Source organism: Castanea sativa, chromosome 8 (assembly GCF_040712315.1).
Source record: "Castanea sativa cultivar Marrone di Chiusa Pesio chromosome 8, ASM4071231v1".
Lineage (NCBI taxonomy): Eukaryota > Viridiplantae > Streptophyta > Magnoliopsida > Fagales > Fagaceae > Castanea > Castanea sativa.
Window position 1 is genome coordinate 16,556,170 of NC_134020.1, and position 25,187 is coordinate 16,581,356.

The 25,187-nt window shown below is 37.0% G+C and overlaps 1 pseudogene; it reads left to right on the plus strand.

Moving 5' to 3' along the window:
* The first annotated feature begins 23,969 nt into the window (after positions 1-23,969).
* Positions 23,970-24,964, plus strand: LOC142605934 (hypersensitive-induced response protein 1-like; annotated as a pseudogene).
* The last annotated feature ends 223 nt before the right edge of the window (positions 24,965-25,187 follow it).

A 25,187-nucleotide genomic window follows, 5' to 3' on the forward strand; every position in this document is an offset into this window, starting at 1 on the left:
CGTCCATTATGTGGACGATTTTACTTTTATCCATTTTGGATGACCCGTCCACTTTGTGGACTTTAGTAGGGGTCCGTCCATTGTGTGGATTTAGTAGAGTCTTATCCATTTTGGATGATCCGTCCATTATATGGACTTAGTAGGGGTCCATCCACTTTGTGGACTTTGAGATTTTTATCCATTTTGGATGATCCGTCCACTATATGGACTTAATAGGGGTCCGTCCACTATGTGGACTTGGTAGATTTTTATCCATTTTGGATGATCCGTCCACTATGTGGACTTAGTAGATGTCCGTCCATTATGTGGACTTAGTGTGGATTCGTCCACTTCGTGGGTGTAGTAAATTTTTATCCATTTTGGATAATCTGTCCAGTATGTGGACTCTGTAGATTTTGAGCATAGTACATTTCATACGTAAAAACTCTTCTCATTATGACATACCGGTAGACTATATTGTTCATGGAAAATAAAAACTTGACTCTAATAAATAAAAACTATGACTGTTTAAAAATAAACTGGAAAGGAGGTAGATGTTGTCTATACCCCTCGACTACTGGTAGTATTTCTTCAGGTGCTCTGTGTTCCATGGATGGCTCAGTTTTCTTCCGTCTAACGTCTCCAAGTAGTACATTCCCTTCCTATGCCATGAAATGACTCTGTACGGTCCTTCCCAGTTAGGACCCAGTTTTTCCTTGGGAAGCATCCTTTGTAGCACCGAGTACTTTTCGTAAGACCAGATCTCCCACCTAGAAATCCCTGTGCCTGACCTTGGAATTGTAATGTTTTGCCATCATGTCTTGGTATCGCGCTAGTCTTTGTGCAGCTGCTACCCTGACTTCGTCTATAAGGTCGAGTTGTAAACGTAAAGCTTCGTCATTCTTGCTTTCATCGTAGCTTTCCACAAGGTAGCTTGCTAATCCTACCTCTGCTGGTATGAGGGCCTCAGTACCATACGCCAATCTAAACGGTGTCTCTCTTATCGGTGTCCTCACCGTTGTCCTGTATGCCCATAAAACACTTGGTAGTTCGTCCGGCCAGATGCCCTTTGCCCCCTCGAGCCGGGTCTTGATAATCTTCAACAAGGACCGGTTCGTGACTTCAACTTGTCCATTGGCCTGCGGGTGGGCGGGCGATGAGTAATGATTTTTGATTCCAAGTTGAGAACAAAAGTCTCTGAAGGTGTCGTTGTCGAATTGTTTCCCGTTGTTTGAAACGAGCACCCTTGGAATTCCATATCTGCAAATAATACTTTTCCACACAAAGCTACGGATGTTTTTCTCTGTGATAGTAGCCAGAGCTTCTGCTTCCACCCATTTGGTGAAGTAGTCAATACCAACCACCAAGAACTTCAGCTGCCTTACTGCTATTGGGAATGGACCCATGATGTCTAACCCCCATTGTGCAAACGGCCATGGAGCCGTCATTGGGGTAAGTTCTTCCGTCGGTTGCCTAATGAGATTGCCAAATCGTTGACACTTGTCGCAAGCTCTAACGTATGTATGGGCATCCTTTTGCATTGTTGGCCAGTAGTATCCTGCTCGGAGTAGCTTGTGCACTAGAGACCTTGATCCAGAATGGTTTCCACAAACCCCTTCATGGATCTCCCTCATCACGTAGTCTGCTTCTCCACGACCGAGGCATCTTAGATATGGTCAGGAGAATCCTCTTTTGTATAGGACGTTTTTAATCAAGACGAACCGGGTAGCTTTAACCTTCAACTTCCTTGCGTCTTCTTTGTTATTGGGCATCTTTCCTTCCTTGAGATACACCATAATTGGAGCCGTCCAACAATCCTCATTGCTTACCTCCTGTATGCTAATGTCATCTAATAATGATGAAAGCTGGACGAAGGACAATACCTGTTCAGGGACGATCATTGGTTCGGCCGAAGCTGCTTTTGCGAGTCGGTCCGCTTCTTGGTTCTCCTCTCTTTGTATTTGAATCATCGTGAATTGGAGGTCACTCGTTCGACCCTTCACTTCCCCAAGGTACCTTTTCATCCTCTCATTCTTGCAACCATAGCTCCCATTAACCTGACTGGCCATGATTTGAGAGTCAGAGTAGACGACCGCCTTCTTAGCTTCTGCTGCTATTGCGAGCTTTAGTCCCGCAACCAGGGCCTCGTATTCCGTTTCGTTGTTAGTAGTGGTGAAGTCCAGACGGATCATGCATTCAATCTTGTCTCCTTCCGGGGTGTGGAGTACGACTCTAGCACCCCCAGTGTGCTTATTGGAAGATCCGTCTGTATGAATTCTCCATATGGGTGTCTCTTCTGCCCCTTACTCCTTTGCGGTAGTGAATTCGACAATGAAGTCTGCAAATATCTGTCCCTTTATTGCCGTCCGTGGCTGATATTGGATATCGAATTCACCTAGCTCGATTGCCCATAGCATCATCCGTCCAGCAGCTTCAGTATTACTCATTGCTTTTTGTAAGGGTTTGTTTGTCAGGACATTTATGGTGTGTGCTTGAAAGTATGGCTTGAGCTTCCGAGCCGCGGTCACAAGGGCAAACTCAAGTTTTTACATCTGAGGGTACCACTCTTCTGCTCCTCTTAGGGCCCGACTTATAAAGTATACGGGCTTTTGTACCTTTCCTTCTTCTCTAATGAGAGTTGCACTGACGGCGGCTGAGAAGACGGCAAGGTACAGGAACAATTCTTCTCCCGGCATAGATGGGCTAAGCAATGGCGGAGCGGAGAGATATATCTTTAACTCTTCAAAGGCCTTCTGGCATTTGTCCGTCCATTCGAATGATCTCTTTAGTGTTCGGAAGAATGGAAGGAATTTTTCCGTTGCTCTTGATACGAACCTGTTCAATGCCGCTATCTTCCCGGTCAAGCTTTGTACCTCCTTTATCGTCCTTGGAGGAGTCAGTTCCATAATTGCCTTTACTTTCTCTGGGTTGACTTTAATGCCCCTCTAGGATACCATAAACCCTAAGAATTTTCTTGCGATTACTCCGAACGTGCATTTGTTTGGGTTCAGCTTCATTTTGTATGCCCGAAGAGTATTGAAAGTCTCTTGGAGGTCCCTCAAGTGATCAGACACCTTTACGCTTTTTACCAACATATCATCGACGTAAACTTGCACATTTCTGCCAATTTAGTGCGTGAACATCTTGTTCATCAACCTCTGATATGTGGCTCTTGCGTTTTTAAGCCTGAAAGGCATTACCTTATAGCAGAAAAGCCCTGACTCGTTATAAACGAGGTTTTCTCCTGATCAGTCTTATCTAATTTGATTTGGTTGTAGCCGGAGAAAGCATCCATGAAACTCAAGAGTTCATGTCTTGCAGTGGAGTCTACCAGGGTGTCAATGCGTGGGAGCGGGTAACTATCCTTAGGGCAAGCCCTATTCAAATTTGTGAAGTCGACACACATTCTCCACTTCCCGTTAGCCTTCTTGACCATTACTATGTTCGCCAACCAATCAGGGTAGTAAACCTCGCGTATGAAGTCTGCTTCTTGTAGCTTCTGTACTTCTTCTGCTATGGCTCGATCTCATTCGGGGGCGAACACTCGCTTCTTCTGTCGAATAGGACGAAAAGAGGGTGACACATTCAACCTGTGAACTATGACTATTGGATCTATCCCTGGCATATCCTCGTGACTCCATGCAAAAACATCCTGGTTTTCTTTTAGGAATAATGCGAGCGCTTGTCGGACTGTTTGGCTGGTGAAGGTGCCAATTCTGGTTATTCGGTCGGGCCTTGAATCATCCAGTTATACTTCTTCCAACTCTTCTACTGGTTCGGCCACTATTCTCTGTTCCTCGATGTTCATTGCTTGTAAGTGATCATCCATTTCCATCATGGCGATGTAACATTCCCGTGCCGCCACCTGATTTCCCCGCAATTCTCCAACTCCGTATTCGGTGGGAAATTTGATCATTAGATGGTAGGTAGAGGTGATAGCCTTCCATGCATTGAGGGTGGGCCGTCCAAGGATGGCGTTATATGCTGAAGAGCAATCAACCACGAGAAAAGAAACATCCTTGGTTACTTGTTGTGGGTAATCTCCCACCGCCACAGACAATGTGACGACGCCTAAAGGATAGACCCTTGTTCCTCCGAAACCAACAAGAGATGTATTTGCTGGGACTAGTTGTTCTTTAGCAATTCCCATTTGCTGGAATGCGGGGTAATAGAGGATATCTGTTGAGCTTTCGTTGTCTACCAAAACTCAATGCATGTTGTAGTCCCCTGCCCGTATGCTGACCACGAGCGCATCGTCGTGTGGGTGGTGAAGGCATCGCGCATCCTCTTCCGAAAACCCGATGCTGGGGCTATCCCGTCGTGTTGCTTTTAGTGAGGGACTTGTCGACTAGACGCTTTGAACCGTTCGCAAGTATTTCTTTCTGGCCTTTTTGGACGACCCTGCAGAAGTAGTGCCCCCTACAATCATCCGTATATCTCCAACAGGTGGCCTGGGACGCTCATTTTCCCGTTGGGGATTCTGTTCCTAGGGTTGATCCATTCTCTCCTTCCTCACGAACCTCTGTAACCTTCCTTGCCTGATAAGGGCCTCAATTTGTTGCTTCAAGTCATAGCAGTCCATCGTATCATGGCCATGATCGCCATGAAAACGGCAGTATCTATCTCTTGGCCTCTTGTTCGGATCTCCCTTCAACTTGCCAGGAAACGTCAAGGTTCCTTCATCTTTGATCTGCATTAACACTTGGTCAATTGGGGCTATGAGGGGGGTGAAGTTCGTAAATCTTTCCGTAGGCGGTTTGAGTCGTCGATCTTCCCGTCGTTCTCTGGTCCTTGCCATTTTTCGTCCTTTGTCCTGTTGTGTATCTTCCTGTCTTTCCCTCTTTTTGGGCTTGTCCTCTCTGAAGGAAAAATTCTGGTCTTGTATCTCATACAAAACACATAGCGGAAGCAACAAACATGGATCTATTTCATTCATGATTGATAACGTACATTATGTAAATTTCAGTATTTAAGAACCAGATAGCGTACCTTGGTATGGGGAAATTCAAAACAAAGATTGGAAGCACTTGGGAACACTTTAAATCTTCACTCCAATTCTCCTCTACGCCCAAGATGTGTGGTCTCTCAATCAGTTTTCAAAGGGAGAATGAAAGTGTGTCTCACACTCTCTCACACACCGTTTCTTATTTCTTTTTTTTTTTACTCATCAAAATGATGTATGTTTCTCCCTTTATAACTAACTGATTATCTAATTGGGTTGGCCAATTGGGCCTTTCCAATAGGCCTTTAGTGTGTGGCTTGGAGTGGGACCAAAAGGGACCAATAAGACACTAGCTCCAATGGGCCTTAGGCTTTTCCGTCAACTCTTGACAAGTCCAAAGTTACCATTAATTATATTTAATACCACTATATAAATATAATTGCACTCTAGGCCTTATTAATAAATTATATCCCAAGACTTTATTATACATGCAATCCCTTCATAAAATATTCGTAGTAACACAAAGTCATAAATGTAGACTGCCACTTTGTAAATTACTACATCTTATCCTTGAGTACCCAGTTTAATTCTTTAAAGTTATTCACTATATATTTATGAAATCCAATTTCATAAATGTATACTTTAGTAATTTCTTACTAAAGTGGTTAGGCCTAACTCTTTGAATAACTGAACCCATTAAACTTATCTCAAGGGAATATTTTATATCTCCATTAAGAGACTATGAATTCCATCTTGAGAATATATGTTCCATCAACACTAAATATGGCTGCCCAACATACTGAGGTTTTGACCATCACTTTAGATCTCACTCCTGATATATCAAAGCAACCTACACCTCATGATCAGGTCCATTATTCTCTCAGGATTAAGAGTTCATGCAAATAGAAGTCGTGAGATTTATTATTCATTTGACAGTCGTTAGGAGAATAATAAATTTCACAGCGGCCCTGTTCAATATGACTTAACTCTTAAAACATATCAACATATCATCTAGAAGTCTCCACTTCCATGATCAAGACAAATCATCTTAGTTGATACGTTATAGTCTTCGCAGATGAAATGCCCAATTTCATCACCGACTACGAACTATAAATTATGAGTTTACAAAGAACTTGTGATTTACATCTTCTGTGACTTTTCACATAAATCACATACAATGCATCTCATGGACTATATGATAATGTCCCATATTCATGTTACCATTATTTTAGATAATAATAAAATAACTTTATCAATCACAATATTAAGTCATACATCATGTCATACATAATGTCATACATAGCATCATACAATAGGATTTAAGGTCACAAATCCTAACACTCTCGAGCTAGCAAGGCATCCTCTGCGTTCATATACTTCGTCACCCTGTAAAACACATCGGACATAGTCTTTGGGTCATTCTTGTACAGAGAAAACAAGAACTTACCCTTTCGTAGCCCGTTTGTGAATGCTGCCACAAGTATCTTGTCATCTGCCTCGTCTATCGAGAGGGCTTCCTTGTTAAAGTGGGCTATGTATGATCTTAAGGTCTCATCTTCTCGTTGCTTAATATTCAATAAACACATAATAGACTTCTTATGCCGGTGATTGCCAATAAAGTGTGATATGAACTGTGCGCCCAATTCCTTAAAAGTGCTGATGGAATTAGGCGTTAGCCTACTGTACCAATCCCTCGCAGGCCCTTTCAAAGAGGTGAGAAAAGCCCTGCACATGATTTCGTCTGGTATGCCCTGAAGATGCATTAGGGTTCTGAAAGATTCCAAGTGATCCAATGGGTCCTTGGATTCGTCATAATTCTCCACGTGAGGCATGCGAAACTTTGGAGGAAGGGGGCATGAATTCACAAGCGTTGTGAAAGGCGAATCTGTTCTATGGACTAGGTCGTCCAGGTCGCTGGAGACTTGTCCTCTAAGGGCGTTCATCATCACATCCATACGTTCCCTCATCTCCTGCATCTCAGCTACTATGTGAGTCGGCAAGGTGTCCGAGACAGATGGTCGGTTGGTCTCCTATCGCTCCGGTCTAGCCGGAATGTTGCTACCCTCAGGCCCTTCCGCGTTCCTTCCTTCCGGACTAGCACCTTCCTGGTCTTCCTCAAGTGCACTTTGGTGTGCATTCCTTTGTCGTAGTTGCTCTTCTAAATCATGATTCTGCTTGGTGAGGCGCTCAACCACCGCTGCAAGCGTCTGGACTTGTCTCTCTAGAGCTATGGCGGGCGGTTCGTCGCCTTGATTGTTGGTTGTTGCTATCGATCGAGTGAGTACCATGCAACTTTTTGTCTCAGGAATAGAGCAAAGGCTAAATAATCCTCCCCACAGACGGCGCCAATTGATGAAGCCAAAAAAATCACCAGTAAGCTGCAAGCATTCCTCAAACCAAAGAAACACCTGCAAAAAGAAGATAGAGGACTTAAAAGAGAGCACCGGTGTGGTGCCGGCCAAAAATCCTCCGAAGGTCAAGTTAGAGTCTTTTTTTACAACCCTAGAGTGCTAGAGTCGAGATAATTATGCGTACCTTGATGCTAGGGTTTCTGGGGTATTTATATTGGTGTAGGGTTATCATTCCTGCCTTGGTCAGGAAACCTTTTCCTTTTAGGATAATACTTCTTTTTACTCTCCATTCCTTTTTGAGCTCTTTTCCATATAGGAGTCTTTTTATTATGGTCAAATGTGTAACGCAAGAACTCCCGGTGTGCACGCTTGTGTGGAGATAAAGCAAAGCCACGTCAAACATATCGTGTGACGTACAATTAAGAATTTATGATAACTAATCATGCTGGACGGATACTAAATGTTGGATCCGTCCGGTATGTATCCTTGCGGTATCAATCCGTCGACCACACTCCGTCGTTCTTTTTAAAGAAAGATCCGTCTCATACTTTTATCCTCTTCAGTATATTTAGAGTGGGGTGTGTACGAGTCTTTTTTTCTTTTTTTTATTTTAGGAGTCACGCACCAATAATTGGTTTTGTATTAGATGCGATTGGTCACCTAGATGTCTAAGCTATTTTAAGTTACCTAATTAACTAAACCATATTTTAAAGGTTCATTAATTAGACTAAACTAAAAGCTTTTGAACCAAAGATATTGGACTCGGAAGTTTGATTATGTGTGGGAAAGGTGTTAAGTACCCTACAATGCCTATCTGAAGATAGTACCTTATTTTAATTTATTCTAAACGTTAATTTTTTTATGAAGAAATAGAATACTTGACATTTTGATTTTATTTTTTTAAAAGATTTTTGCAAACAATATACATATATACATGTGAGTAAATATTTACGTATAACTATCATATGAATAATAACTCCAATAAATCCACAAACTACCACTATTCTAAGAAAAAACTTGAAAATATTTTCAAAAACTCAAGAGAATGAGCCTTAAACACAAATTCATAAACTACCACTATTCTAAGAAAAAGCTTGAAAATAAAAATTACACCGTTAACTTTATTAATTTGGAAAAGCACATTTTTCTTAGAAAACATTTTTTACGTGGTAAAAGTGTTTCATGAAAACGTTTTTCCCTTAAAAAAAAAAAACCCCTTTTTGAAAACATGTACCTCTTTTTAAAATTTTTTTTTTGACATATTTGAGAAATGCCTTTGAAAACATTTAAAAAACACTTTGGAAAAACTTCTTTTGAAAACATTTTTTCTTTATTTTTTATTTTTTATTTTTTTAATGTTTCAGCCCTGTTTTAGAAAATAGATATATTTTTTTAAGTACAGTTTTCAAAAAAAAAAATTTTGAATTTTTGAAAAACAGTTTTAAAGAGTAGAGTAAATAGTTCTTTTTAAACAGTTTTATAATTTTGGGTAACTCTAGCGTACCCTTTTTTTTTTTTTTGGAGAGTACGGTACCCACTAGTAGGCAACTTGCTATACTAGGTTACCAAAACATCACATTTGATGGTACCATCCTCACATTGTGTAGTACTCACATCACATGTAACTATACTTTTGTCACATTCGGTAGTTCCCTTATTTTTTCTCATATTTGATGGTACCATCCTCACATTGTGCAGTATCAACATCACATGTGACTGTACTTTTGTCACATTCGGTGGTTCTCTTATTTTTTTTCTCACATATGATGGTACTATCCTCACATTGTGCAGTACTAATATCACATGTGACTGTACTTTTGTCACATTTGGTGGTTCCTTTATTTTTTCTCACATTTAATGATACCATTCTCACATTGTGTAGTACCAACATCACATGTGACTGTATTTTTGTCACATTCGGTGGTTCCTTTATTTTTTTCTCACATTTGATGGTACTATCCTCACATTGCACAGTACCAACATCACATGTGACTGCACTTTTATCACATTCAGTTGTTCCCTTATTAATTTTTCATATTTTATGGTACCATCTTCACATTGCGCGGTACCAACATCACATGTGACTGTACGTTTGTCACATTCGATGGTTCCTTTATTTTTTTCTTACATTTTATGGTACCATCCTCACATTGTGCGGTACCAATATCATATATGACTGTACTTTTGTCACATTCGGTGGTTCCCTTATTTTTTTCTCATATTTTATAATACCATCCTCATATTACGCAATACCAACATCATATGTGACTGTACTTTTGTCATATTCGGTAGTTCCTTTGTGTTTTTTTTCACATTTAATGGTACTATCCTCACATTGTGCAGTACCAGCATTACATGTGACTGTACTTCTGTCACATTCGATGGTTTTTTTTTTCTCACATTTTATGGTACTATCCTCACATTGTGTAATACCAACATTACATGTAACTGTACTTTTGTCACATTAGGTGGTTCCCTTATTTTTTTTCTCACATTTTATGGTACCAACCTCACATTGTGTAGTACCAATATCACATGTGACTGTACTTTTGTCACATTTGGCGGTTCTCTTATTTTTTTTTCTCACATTTTATGGTACTAGCCTTACATTACATAGTACCAACATCACATGTGACTGTACTTTTATCACATTCGGTGGTTCTCTTTTTTTCTGACATTTTATGGTACCATCCTCACATTGTACATTACCAACATCACATGTAATTGTACTTTTGTCAAATTCGGTGATTTTTTTTCTCACATTTAATGGTACTATCCTTACATTGTGCAACACCGGCATTACATATAACTGCACTTTTAACACATTTCCTAATTGTCTTATTTTTTCTCACATTTAATGTTACTCTCTTTGCATTGTGTAGTACCACTGTCATGTGTGGCTGCACTTTCGTATAATAAAAAATTTTCAGTCTTTGCTCTCAGTTTCTGAATCTCTGACTTTCTTCTCCTTTCTCAGTTTTTCTATATTCTACACTTCTCTCTAGTTTCGTCTCTCGAATTCTTCTCGTTCAAACCATCCATAAAAACCTATCTAGAGCGATGATTACTAAACAGAACCCTAAGCAAAATCCACAAAAGAAGAAATAGATCCCTAACCCATGAACGGTTCCTCACTAGCTCTAGCGAGGGAATTGTTCTCACCAAACAAAAGAAATCCATTGTTTATTTGTTGTCCTGCATTCCCTTTCTCTCTCGACCATGCTCTCTTTCCTCTCTCTTCAACTTCGCTCCATTTTCAGGAAGGACCTCACCATTAATTGACCTCGCCGGTGCAAGGAAAGGGGTTTTACACAACGACGATTGAAACCCATTCCAGTCACTTTAGAGTTGGTTTGAAATTTCCCCAAATTTTTTTGATTTGTGCTTCATTTTTTCACCAAAATTTCTTGATGATGGCATTTGTGAGGTTTGTTCATTCCAAGTTAACTTTTTATTTTTTTTCCCCTCTATTCTATTTGGAGAATTTGCTAAAGTTCGCATTTTTATTGATTTTTTGTGAGGATTTGTGTTTGTTTGGGGTTTGGTTTTGATGGGTATTTATCGTTTTGGTGATTGGTCATTTTGTTTATGGTTATTTAATCTTGCATGCATTTCATAATTTTGGAATCCTCTGTTTGGTTGTTTAGAATGTATTGGGAAAAGAGAATAAAATGGAATCTCAAATTTCAATGTTTTGCGTTGTTTTGGATTTGAAAAAAATGATAACTATACATCTGAGTGGGGGTTTGCCCTCCACCTTGCCCTTACATGGAGGAGGACCTGCCATTTGAGCTAGAACTTATTGGTCTTCTAACAGACTTAATATGAATGGTCTTTGATGACAACCTGGTGTTCACTATACTTCAACACTCTTTGATTACTTTATGAGCAACTTTATTCCCCTTCTAGTTGTCAAACAATACCTTTATAGCCATTACAATTACTGTAATTTCATTGTTTTGACTTTTTTTTTAATTGGTAAGTCATGTACACCCAATGGGTCTTGAACCCACTTTCACCTTATTCTACTAGGGGAGGAGTTGCCAATTGAGCTAGTGGCTACAGCTCAATGGTACTGTTTCGACTTTGCTACCTTCATCCAACATTTCACTGGTTGACCTTCTAGATGATTGATTTCTCGTCCTTTATTATAGCCAGATTAATTGCAGAAACATCTTTTGACCAAAATCCCTTCAATGAACTCGTAACTACTGTTGGATAAATACATGTTTGTATCTCATACAAAGCACACGCAGTGGAAAATAAACGGATCTACTTCAGTCGCAATTGATAACATGTACTATGTATGTTTCAGAATTTAAGGAATAATAGAGCGTACCTTGAAGCGGTGAAATCCAAAACAAAAGACTAGAAATACTTGGAAACACTTTAATCTTCACTCCAATTCCAATAACGCCCAAGAAGTGTGGTCTTTCAATCAATTTCCAAGGACAGAATAAGAGAGTGTCCAACACTCACATACCAACCATTTCATTCCTTGTATAATCTTAATGAAAAATACTTATAAAAAGGCTTCTGAAATTTTGTATGTTTTCTCTCCTTATATATAACTGATTATCTAATTGGTCTAGCCTTTTGGGTCATTCCAATTGGGCTCTAGTATGTGGCTTGGAGTGAGACTAAAAGGGAACAAATAAGACTCTAGCTCCAATGGGCCTTGGTCTTTTCTGTCAACTCTTGACAAGTCCAAAATTACCATTAATTATATTCAATACCACTATATGAATATAATTGCACTCTAGACCTTATTAATAAATTATATCCCAAGACTTTATTATACATGCAACCCCTTCATTAAGATATTCGTAGTAGTACAAAGTCATGAATGTTGACTGCCACTTTGAAAATTACTACATCTTAATCCTTGAGTACCTGGTTTAATCCTTTATATTATTCATCATATATTTATGAAATCCAATTCCATAAATATATACTTTAGTAACTCCTTACTAAAGTGGTTGGGCCCAACTTTCTGAATAACCAAACCTGTTAAACTTATCTCAAGGAAATATTTTGTATCTCCGTTAAAAGAATATGAATTCCGTCTTGAGAATATATGTTCCATTAACACTAATTGTGGCTGCCCAACATACTAAGGTTTTGACCGTGACTAATAGATCTCACTCTTGATATATCAAAGCAACCTACATCTCATGATTAGCTCCATTATTTTCTCAAGATTTAGAGTTGATGTAAATAGAGGTCATGAGATTTATTATTCATTTGACAGTCGTTAGAAGAATAATAAATCTCACTGCGGTCCAATTCAATATATCTTAACTCTTAAAACATATCAACATGCCAACTAGAAGTCTCCACTTCCACGATCAAGACAAATCATCTTAGTTGATATGTTATAGTCTTCACAGATGAAATGCCTAATTTCATCACCGACTACGAACTAAAATTCTGAGTTTACAAAGAACTTGTGATTTATATCTTTTGTGACTTTTCACATAAATCACATACTATGCATCTCATAGACTAAGATAATGTCTCATTAGTTCATTTATAGATAGTCTCATATAATTAAACAATTTAATTATTTATGACATGCCAATAAATTGGATTTTAGGTCATAAACCCCAACAACTACACCCTTGCTGATATATGTTGAAAATAAAATTTGAAGATAAAAATAAATTCTAGCTCATTCTTATTGAATTCTAAAAATGCTTATTAATCAGCCAACCTGGAGAGTTAACACCAATATTGTAGTAACAACCACCATAAACCACTTTATAAAACTCATTATTGACCATGATCTCCTCCAATGGGGCATCGAAGACAAGAATGATGGCAGCGGCTAGTAGCCCAGTTGTCTGATAGTTTCACCATGAAGCAGCCATGCTATTCAGCATCATTATGTTGAATTTATTAATGATGTAGTTAACTTTAATTGTCAAAATTTGTAGATGGCTACCATTGTCATTATTGCTCCTAGTTATAAAATCAAAGATGTCTAGGGGTAAGTGATATGGCTTGCAATTGAGATTACCAGCCAAAAACTACAAACTACTTATGGATGGCATAGCATAACTTGCAAGAATATATACATGTGTTTTATACAGATGGAGGATTTGTGTCTGTTTGGGGTTTGGTTTGATGGCTATTTATCATTTTGGTGATTGTCGATTTTTTTATGGTTAATTAATCTTGCATGCATTTTATACTTTTGGTATCCTCTGTTTGGTTGCTTAGAATGTATTGGAAAAAGAGATTAAAATGGAATCTCAAATTTCATTGTTTTGTGTTGTTTTGGATTTGAAAAAAATGATAACTATAAATCTGAGTGGGGGTTTACTGATTTTTGTTTCCCTGGGTTTAAATTGATGGGAAATTTTGGGAACCAAAAGTTTGAATTCCCTTCACTTTTCCCACCTCTTCTCTGTAACTAAATAGAGGTGTAAGGCTTTTGCAATTTGCACTGTAGGCTTCAGCTTTTCGCGAAATTTGTCAAATTCATTGGTTGTACTACAAATTTTCTAAAGGTTTGTCAGTGCTAGGCCTTTTGTATTGTTATCTCTTTGTTCTCAGGGTAACTGTTTAATTGGTATTTGACTTCCCCCATTTACCTCATTCTATGAATAGCAAATTACTTGAAATGAAACCCATTTCTTGTATAAGTACTGACATGTATTTTTTGGCTAATCTTAGGATATGTGTATAATTGGCTTCAATTTAGTTAAAATTTAAGTCTTGTGCATCATTTTAATTTGTTCATTTGTCAATTTTATCTGTATATTTACTTACTTTCTTGGTTTACAATTATGGTTGGTATTTCTCCTTTGTGCAAGGGTTTGTCTACTTGATACTCATATACTTACAAGGTTTCATCCCCAAGTAAATGGTGAACCCTTGGAAGACGTATGTAAAACTCTCGTCTGTTTTTATGGGTTCTCATGGATTAACAAAGGGGTCCTTGGCCTTTCTTAATTATCCTGCTTAAATCATGTTCAAACCACAAAGGTAAATGGTGAAGGAATATGGGTTTGTGTCAATTATAATTTTTGGTTTCTACATTTGTTGTTGATCAACTTCATTTTTTTTATAATTCGAAAAATCTAAATAAAACTTTTGAGAATTTTACTGTTTTGGATATCGTTTGATTGAGCCATTCGTATACATTATTTTGAAATGTAGAATATCTAATTGAAGATGCATTTTCTTTTTCTGACATGTGTCTGTGATTCTAAGAATTCAGGTCCTACCTGTAATATTACATCCTTGTAATATTACCTTCGTTTTACTGATTAAAGATCTTGTTGGTTGGATTGCGTGAAGAGTGGGTTTTATTTATTTATTTATTTTATGGTGGTGTTAATTACTCTAGTGCTTCCTTTTATTTCCTCTATATTTTGAATTAGATACCTTTTGTTTCAATCATGTTTCTTGTAGGATTAGTGCCCTTAAATCCTATTGTATGATGCTATGTATGATATTATGTATGACATTATGTAAGACATGATGTATGACTTAATATTGTGATTGATAAAGTTATTTTATTATTATCTAAAATAATGGTAACATGAATATGGGACATTATCATATAGTCCATGAGATGCATTGTATGTGATTTATGTGAAAAGTCATAGAAGATATAAATCATAAGTTCTTTGTAAACTCATAATTTATAGTTCGTAGTCGGTGATGAAATTGGGCATTTCATCTGCGAAGATTATAACGTGTCAACTACGATGATTTGTCTTGATCATGGAAGTGGAGACTTCTAGTTGATATGTTGATATGTTTTAAGAGTTAAAACATATTGAACAGGACCGCTGTGAGATTTATTGTTCTCCTAATGACTGTCAAATGAATAATAAATCTCACGACTTCTGTTTGCATGAACTCTTAATTCTGAGAGAATAATGGACCTGATCATGAAGTGTAGGTTGCTTTGACATATCAGGAGTGAGATCTGAAGTGATGGTCAAAATCTCAGTATGTTGGGCAACCACATTTAGTGTTGATGGAACATATATTCTCAAGATGGAATTCATAGTCTCTTGATGGAGATATAACATATTCCCTTGAGATAAGTTTAATGGTTTCAGTTATTCAGAGAGTTAGGCCTAACCACTTTAGTAAGAAATTACTAAAGTATATATTTATGAAATTGGATTTCATAAATATATAATGAATAACTTTAAAGAATTAAACCGGGTACTCAAGGATAAGATGTAGTAATTTACAAAGTGACAGTCTACATTTATGACTTTGTGTTACTACGAATATTTTATGAAGGGGTTATGTGTATAATAAAGTCTTGGGATATAATTTATTAATAAGGCCTAGAGTGCAATTATATTTATATAGTGGCATTAAATATAATTAATGGTAACTTTGGACTTGTCAAGAGTTGACGGAAAAGCCCAAGGCCCATTGGAGCTAGTGTCTTATTGGTCCCACTCCAAGCCACACACTAAAACCCAATTGGAAAGGCCCAATAGGCCAGCCCAATTAGATAATCAGTTAGTTATAAAGGGAGAAACATACAGAATTTTTATTAGATGAAATTAGAAAAGAAAAAGAAACGGTGTGTGAGAGAGTGTGAGACACACTTTCATTCTCCCTTTGAAAAACTGATTGAGAGACCACACATCTTGGGCGTAAAATGGAATTGGAGTGAGGATTAAAAGTGTTCCCAAGTGCTTCTAATCTTTGTTTTGAATTTCTCCACACCAAGGTACGCTATCTTGTTCTTAAATTCTGAAATTTATGGAGTGCACGTTATCAATTATGAATGAAATAGACCCTTGTTTGTTGCTTCCGCTATGTGTTTTGTATGAGATACAAAACCAGAATTTTTCCTTCAATTGGTATCAGAGCCAGGTTTTCATATCATGATTGTATAGCGTGTGATTGAATTTTAGAATTTAAGAAAACCGTTATCTTTGTGTTTTTTAATTTCTGCATAAAGATATTGTTTCATAAATCTTGTGTGCATTGATAAATATATGTGATATATTGTTCTACATGTGCACGGATTGGTCATAGATTCAATAACCGTTAATGGAAGAATATGAGATTGCATAAAAATATCCTACGTTTGAATGATGCGGTGCCTTAAATTGTCATGTACGGATTAAACATTTTGAATAGCGGTTTCAAAGATATTAACTTCCAAACGGTACGGATTGCATATATTGAATCCGCATGTAAACTTCCAATTGGAAAAGTGAATCCGTAAGGATTCTTACGTTCTGACCATCAGTAAGTTTTATATATATAATAGTTGATTTGGCCATCTTGCATGCATTAAAGTAAGAGTCCACCATCAGCAAGTTATATATATATATATATATATATATATATATATATATATTAATTTGTATATTATATTATATATAATATAATATAAATTTTTATATATAATAAAGGTTTGTATTACGTTATATATATTTATATATATTAATGCTAGGGTTATGAAATTTATTCCTAATGAGATTAGGATTATGTTTTTCACGTGTCTAGCATTATTATCATTCTTGATCTTAAAAAACCTTTATTTTAAAATATCTAGTGGGAGAGAGATACAATGGTTGGATCTCACGGCCTCCATTGTTGATTCATTGTAGTGTGAAATAGATATTTTGTCTTTGCCTCGAGCTTAGCATTCCATGCGGAGAGTATTTATTTCATGGTCCTACAAGATTGAATTTTCTGGTTTATAGTGGTTTGATAAACACCTTGTCTTAGCTTCGAGTTTTGCATTCCATGCGGAGGGTGTTTTATCATGGTACTACAAAATAAGCCTGTTAAAGGGATGAAATGTGGTTACACATGATTCTAGACAATGGTATACACTAGACTAAGTATTATAGTATCTTCTATGCTAAGTTCTTACTATTATTATTTAGAGGCTAAATATAAAACGGCATATTATTAGTATTTGATAAGAGTTATCATGATAGTACTAATAATGAGAATAGTTCTCAATCAATCATAGTATTTTATGTTCACTCTATGCTGAGGGATATTGAATATGAGATTGGGTTGTCGTTGCATATATTATTTTATGGTTTTATTAAGGTTCCATATTATATGCTTTTATGCTAAATTGATAATGTCCAATTTACTTATTATATTCATGTTTATTATTTTCAGATTTTATCATGGCATCATTTAGCCCACTTGTTTCTATTTTGAACCAAAACAAACTGACTGGATCCAACTATGTTGACTGGAAAAGAAATTTGGATATTGTTCTTACTGCTGAAGAGCACAAATATGTGCTTACTCAACCATGTCCTAAATTTCCTTCATTAGATGCTCCTCTTGAGGAAAAACAGCGATATGATCGTTGGCAAAAATCTAATGAGATGGCCAAGTGCTACATCCTAGCATCTATCTCAAATGTTCTACATCATCAAATGCAGGATGTAGAACTTGCTTCGGACATAATGCATAGTCTGAAGGAGATGTTTGGTGAGCAAGGCCGTTCTGCAAGGCAAGAAACCATGAGGCAAATTTATAATACCAAAATGGCTGCAGGAAGTTTAGTGAGAGAGCATTGTCTTAAGATGATTGCTAATCTGAACACATTAGAAGTTTTAGGTGCCGACATTGATGGAGAATCCCAAGTGGATATGATACTCCAAATACTACAGGAATCATTCAAGGAATTCAGACTCAATTATAATATGAACAAAAAGATTTATTCTTTGTCCGAATTAATGAATGAGTTAGTGGCGCGGAAGGCATCCTTGGTACTTCTAGTGTTGAAGTCAATGTGGGTGAAGCTTCTACTTCTCAACCTAAGTCGAAAGGCAAGGGTAAGAAGAAGAAGAAGAAGGACTTCACTAAGAAAGATGGTAAACAAATTGCCTTGGGGTTGCCAACAAAGGAAAGAAAACCAAAGGAAAGTGTTTCCATTGTGGTGAGAAAGGACATTGGAAAAGGAATTGTCCAACATTCAAGGCCTACAAGAATAAGGGTATGAAAAAGTTCATTTCTTCTTGAAATATGTTTGGTACAGAATCCAACATATTCCCTGGTGTGTGGATTCGGGGTTGTACTAATCATATCCGCAATTCTTTGCAGGGTTCCAGGAGACCAGTTGAATGAGGGAGAACTATTTCTTACTTTGGCTGATGGGAGCAAGATTCCGGTTGAAGCTGTTGGAGTGTTTAATTTGTGTTTTAAGTCTAGAGTTTTAATATTGGAAGACTGTTTGTATGTACCTAATGTTCGTAGGAATTTAATTTCTGCAACTTACTTAGGTAAACATGGATATTGTGTTATCCTGAAAGACAATGTTGTAATAAAGAAGGATAAAATGTTTATCTGTTCTGGCAATATTGTGGATGTTCTTTATATTTTAACTCCTGATAAGTATGAATTATACAATTCTGAATTAGATAGTAACTCTCATGTGAAATCATTGAAGAGAAAGTTTCCTTCTACTAGTGATGCATATCTATGGTACTTGCGTTTAGGTCATATTAATTCAAGTAGGATTCAAAGACTAATCAAAGATGGACTTTTACAGCCCATGGACTTTGATGGTCTTCCAGTTTGCGAATCTTGTTTAGAAGGTAAGATGACCAAACGACCTTTTAATGCAAATGGTAGAAGAGCCCAAGATTTGCTAGAACTAGTACATTCAGATGTATGTGGTCCTATGTCAATTCAAGCAAGAGGTGGCTATGAGTATTTCATTACTTTCACTGATGATTACTCTAGATTTGGTTATGTGTACCTAATGAAACGGAAGTCCGAAGCCTTTGAAAAGTTCAAAGAGTTTAGGGCTAAAGTTGAAAATCAATTGGGTAAACACATAAAGGTCATTCGATCTGATCAAGGTGGCGAATACCTTCTTGGTGATTTCAAGGATTACTTGACTGAAAATGGGATTATATCCCAATTGACTGCACACTGAACTCCACAACAAATGGTGTAGCGAGAAGAAGGAATAGGACTCTTTAGATATGGTTAGGTCCATGTTGAGTTATTCGACTCTACCAATTTCTTTTTGGGGATATGCCTTAAATACGCAATGTATCTTGAATTTAGTACCTTCGAAGTCTATTCCTAAAACACCCGTAGAGTTGTGGAATGGGCGAAAGCCTAGTATGAGACATCTCCACATTTGGGGTTGTCCGTACATGTGTTGAAAGGAAAGTCTGACAAGTTACAATCTAAAACGGAAAGTGGTATTTTTTGTAGGGTATCCAAAAGGAACAGCTTGGAGGTTTATTCTATAGTCATAAGGATAATAGAGTGTTTGTTAGCACAAATGCCAAATTCTTGGAAAACGACTATATGAATAATTTTACTCATAGAAGTAGAGTTGTCTTGGCTGAAATGAATGAACCGATAGTTGAACAACCAATGGATGAAACTAGGGATGATGTGGATCGTATTAGATACACCACAAGATACTACTCATGAGATGTCTAGTACACAGTGCCTCGTCGTAGTGGGAGAATTGTTCGGCCTCCTATAAGATTCATAGGTTTGGGAGAAACTTATGAGGCTATCTCAGAAGAGGCTGAATCGGATCCTTACACTTATGATCAAGCAATGAATGATATAGATGCACATCATTGGGTCCAAGCTATGAAATCTGAATTGGATTCTATGGATTCCAATCATGTGTGGGATCTTGTAAAGGCGCCTAACGGCATTAAACCTGTTGGTTGCAAATGGGTTTACAAGAGAAAGAGAGGGATAGATGGAAAGGTTGAAACCTTTAAAGCAAGACTAGTGGCGAAAGGGTATACACAAAAAGAAGGTATTGATTATGATGAAACTTTTTCGCCAGTAGCCATGCTTAAATCTATCAGAATTCTCTTATCCATTGCTACTCATTATGATTATGAGATTTGGCAAATGGATGTCAAGACTGCATTTCTTAGTGGCAATCTTGAAGAAGAAATATACATGTTGCAACCAGAAGGTTTCATAGCGAAGAACCAAGAGCATATGGTATGCAAGTTGAATAGGTCCATTTATGGACTTAAACAAGCATCTAGGTCATGGAACATCAGATTTGATCAAGCAATCAAGTCATTTGGTTTTGAACAAAATCTTGATGAACCATGTGTGTACAAAAGGAATTGAGACAAAGTAGTAATGTTCCTAGTGCTTTATGTTGATGATATTCTACTCATTGGGAATGATGTAGGGGTAATGTCATCGGTTAAAGTTTGGTTGTCAAGCCAATTTGATATGAAGGACTTGGGTGAGGCTAACTTTATTCTAGGGATCAAGCTTTGGCGAGATCGCAAGAATAAGATGTTAGGCTTATCACAAGCTGGATATATAGATAAGATCCTAGAACGGTTTAGCATGCAAAACTCCAAGAAAGGATTGCTTCCTTTTAGAGATGAAATTCCTCTGTCAGACGACCAAAGGCCTAACACTCAAGAGGAAGAAAATATGATGAGACAAGTTCCTTATGCTTACGAGGGAAGTCTCATGTATGCCATGCTTTGCACTAAACCGATATTTGTTATTCAATTGGCATGGTCGGCCCGATATCAACCAAATCCAGGGACCAAAACATTGGCAAAGCCGTAAAGCATATTCTCAAGTATCTTAAGGAGAACGAGAGATTATATGCTTGTTTACCATAGTGAGGATTTGATTCCCATTGGTTATAGATTCGCATTTTCACGATCTAGATTTCAGAAAATCCACTTCAGGGCGTGTTTTCACCTTGGGAGGTGGAGCCATAAGTTGGAGGAGCGTTAAGCAATCTTGTATTGCGGACTCCACCATGGAAGCCGAGTATGTTGCTGCTTGTGAAGCAACAAAGGAGGCTGTTTGGCTCAAGAAATTCTTTTCTGATCTTTGTGTTGTGAGAATGGAGCAAGTTCCCATCACATTGTTTTGTGACAATAGTGGAGCGGTTGCACAATCCAAAGATCCAAGGAATCACAAGAAAGGAAAGCACATTGAGAGGAAGTACCACATCATTCGCGACATTGTTGCTCGTGGAGATGTTGTGGTAGCAAAGATTGAAAGTGCAAATAATCTAGCAGATCCCTTTACCAAAGCCTTGCCTCAAAGGACTTTCGAATCACATTTGGAGGGAATGGGAATTAGATTAGTGCACAATAGTCTTTAGGGCAAGTGGGAGATTGTTAGGATTAGTGCCCTTAAATCCTATTGTATGATGCTATGTATGATATTATGTATGACATTATGTAAGACATGATGTATGACTTAATATTGTGATTGATAAAGTTATTTTATTATTATCTAAAATAATGGTAACATGAATATGGGACATTATCATATAGTCCATGAGATGCATTGTATGTGATTTATGTGAAAAGTCACAGAAAATGTAAATCATAAGTTCTTTGTAAACTCATAATTTATAGTTCGTAGTCGGTGATGAAATTGGGCATTTCATCTGCGAAGACTATAACGTGTCAACTACGATGATTTGTCTTGATCATGGAAGTGGAGACTTCTAGTTGATATGTTGATATGTTTTAAGAGTTAAAACATATTGAACAGGACCGTGAGATTTATTGTTCTCCTAATGACTGTCAAATGAATAATAAATCTCACGACTTCTATTTGCATGAACTCTTAATTCTGAGAGAATAATGGACCTGATCATGAAGTGTAGGTTGCTTTGACATATCAGGAGTGAGATCTGAAGTGACGGTCAAAATCTCAGTATGTTGGGCAACCACATTTAGTGTTGATGGAACATATATTCTCAAGATGGAATTCATAGTCTCTTGATGGAGATATAAAATATTCCCTTGAGATAAGCTTAATGGTTTCAGTTATTCAGAGAGTTAGGCCTAACCACTTTAGTAAGAAATTACTAAAGTATATATTTATGAAATTGGATTTCATAAATATATAATGAATAACTTTAAAGAATTAAACCGGGTACTCAAGGATAAGATGTAGTAATTTACAAAGTGACAGTCTACATTTATGACTTTGTGTTACTACGAATATTTTATGAAGGGGTTACGTGTATAATAAAGTCTTGGGATATAATTTATTAATAAGGCCTAGAGTGCAATTATATTTATATAGTGGTATTAAATATAATTAATGGTAACTTTAGACTTGTCAAGAGTTGACGGAAAAGCCCAAGGCCCATTGGAGCTAGTGTCTTATTGGTCCCACTCCAAGCCACACACTAAAACCCAATTGGAAAGGCCCAATAGGCCAGCCCAATTAGATAATCAGTTAGTTATAAAGGGAGAAACATACATAATTTTTATTAGGAGAGATTAGAAAAGAAAAAGAAACGGTGTGTGAGAGAGTGTGAGACACACTTTCATTCTCCCTTTGAAAAACTGATTGAGAGACCACACATCTTGGGCGTAAAATGGAATTGGAGTGAAGATTAAAAGTGTTCCCAAGTGCTTCTAATCTTTGTTTTGAATTTCTCCACACCAAGGTACGCTATCTTGTTCTTAAATTCTGAAATTTATGGAGTGCACGTTATCAATCATGAATGAAATAGACCCTTGTTTGTTGCTTCCGCTATGTGTTTTGTATGAGATACAAAACCAGAATTTTTCCTTCAGTTTCTTGTAGGGTTTCATTATTAAGCCGAGTTCCATTATTAGGGTGGGTTTATGTACATTTGTTACTTTCTGTTGATGTGGGTGTTTTATTTGTTTTACATTGCCTAATATATGACCTAGGAAGTGACTTTTGATATTGAATTATGTTGGCTTTGTGAATTTTTGTATTGCTATTCTTGTGTGTAGTGTGATTCTTAGTATGCGTATGAAGTTTTTTATTTATTAAAATATTAAACAAGTTAGAAAATTTTATAATATGATTTTTGGGAGTATCGATTCGTTATTCTGATTTAATCTTGGTGTTTTGATTTCTTGCCATTTATTTGCAGGATTTAATTAGTTGACCTTAATGTTCTGTGAAATTTTCTTGATCAGGACTGTGATGCTTTGGTCCCTTTGGGTGACAACAAAGGTTATAAAAATCATTCCATACCCAATCATACCTTGAGAGGTGTTGATAATGTTGATTTCATCTAGGTGGAGCTTGAAAAGGCTTGGCTAGGGGGTACTTTCATGTGCTGATATTGTTTCTATTGCCACCAGAGATGGGATTATGCTGGTCTGTTCTCTATCCTGAATTTTCATATGTTCTTTCTCTCTTTAAAATATTTTTTTGTTAATATTAAGGGTTCTTTCAGCTCACGGTTTTAGCAACAGCTTAAGGTTTAGGATTTGATGATTGATTGTGGATAATGATGCTTAAATGAAACTTGGCAAAAATGTAAGAAATAGATTTTAAAAGAGCTGGCATTTTCATTACATTTTTATATGTTGAGGACTCTGTCAATAAGTTTCTAAAGTACAAATTGATTGTAGGGAAAGCTTAGAAACATAGTGAATCGAAAATATGTTCCTAGTGATTTTTGTTGATTTTGTTTCCACAAATTGTTACGTAAGTTGTTTCAGGAACTTGATGTTGACTTTTGAAGTTTATGTTGAGAAGTATGGACTTCTTTTCTAACTTGACGTTGATTTTTTGAAGTTTATGCCAAAACAATTGAAATTTCTATTCTTAGTGAAACAACTATATAGGATAATCGTTTAATGTTTTAATGTTCTTTATGATTTGCTTAAAGCATTGTGATTAGCTATGTATATGCTATGCTTTCTTGGACTTGGAAAAGTGATTATATTAACAATAATGTCCATGTGGAGAGGACCATGGAGGTAATGCATTTGGTGTGAATATTAAGAGGACAAATGGTGGATAGTGACGGAAAAAGAGGTAAAAAAAAATTTCTTATAGTAGTTATGAAATTTGCTGTGTAGAATAATGTCTTTAAGGTTGGGGAAAGTTTTTAGTCACTGTCAATGCATATACTTGTTATGTCATAGTTTCCATTGGAGACAATTTTACCTATTTGTATATCGTTTGGAGAGACTAACAGGCTTATATCCCTATTCTTCTAGTTATTAGAGCAAGTGTTCCTAAGTTGGTGCTAGATTCTGTTTTTGAATAAAAGAATTAGATTGCAAAATCTATGGAAGAGGAACTCGAAAAGGAATTTCTCTGCATGCTAATCTGGTTTAGTATTAGTTAAGTTGCAAGGTAAATCTGTTTCTTTTTAATATCTTTGAATTTTAAATGCATAGGCCGAGTCAGCTTATGGATTTGAGATTGTTCAAATGGTTATTGTGGACACTGAACCTGATGAACATGTGAAGAGGACTATGAGTGAGATAAATGCCGGTTAGAGTTCATTTTGAATTGAACATTGTTTCTCCTCTCTCTCTCTCTCTCTCTCTCTCTCTCTCTCTCTCTGTGAGTAAGTTTGACTTCTTTTTCCTTGGATACTAATTAACCTGTCATTGACCTTTTATGTGCAATGAACTGTTGCAAGAATGAAGGTGGTGGCTAATGAGAAGGCTAAAGTAGAAAAAATCCTGCAAATAAAACATGCCAAGGGAGACTGAGCATGGTAAGCATGCCAGCATCAGACCATTGAAGTTGGGTTGAGGGACAGTGTGCTTGCTTTCTCTGTGAATGTACCTGGGACTACGGTAAAGGATGTCCTGGACATGGTTCTTGTGACTCAATATTTAGACACAATGAAAGAAATTGGCGCATTGTCATCACACACGGACCAGGTGCTGTGAACGACATTGCTTCACAGACTAGAGATGGCCTCTTTCAATTAAATACCACCCAGAATTAGTGACTTTGTCCCAACATATATGTTGCATGACTGGCTTCTCTAACAGTGTATGAAATGATTGGTGCTAGTATCTAAGAGTTGTGTCTTTTATTCTTCTTTTATACTTTCAAATTTTTTTACTTGAGTGAAGATAGGAGCTAGGGATTATCTTCCAAGTTGCAACTAAGTGGTGTGGCGTGTATACATGGTGTTGAACTTGGCCATTGTATTGGCAATATTCTTT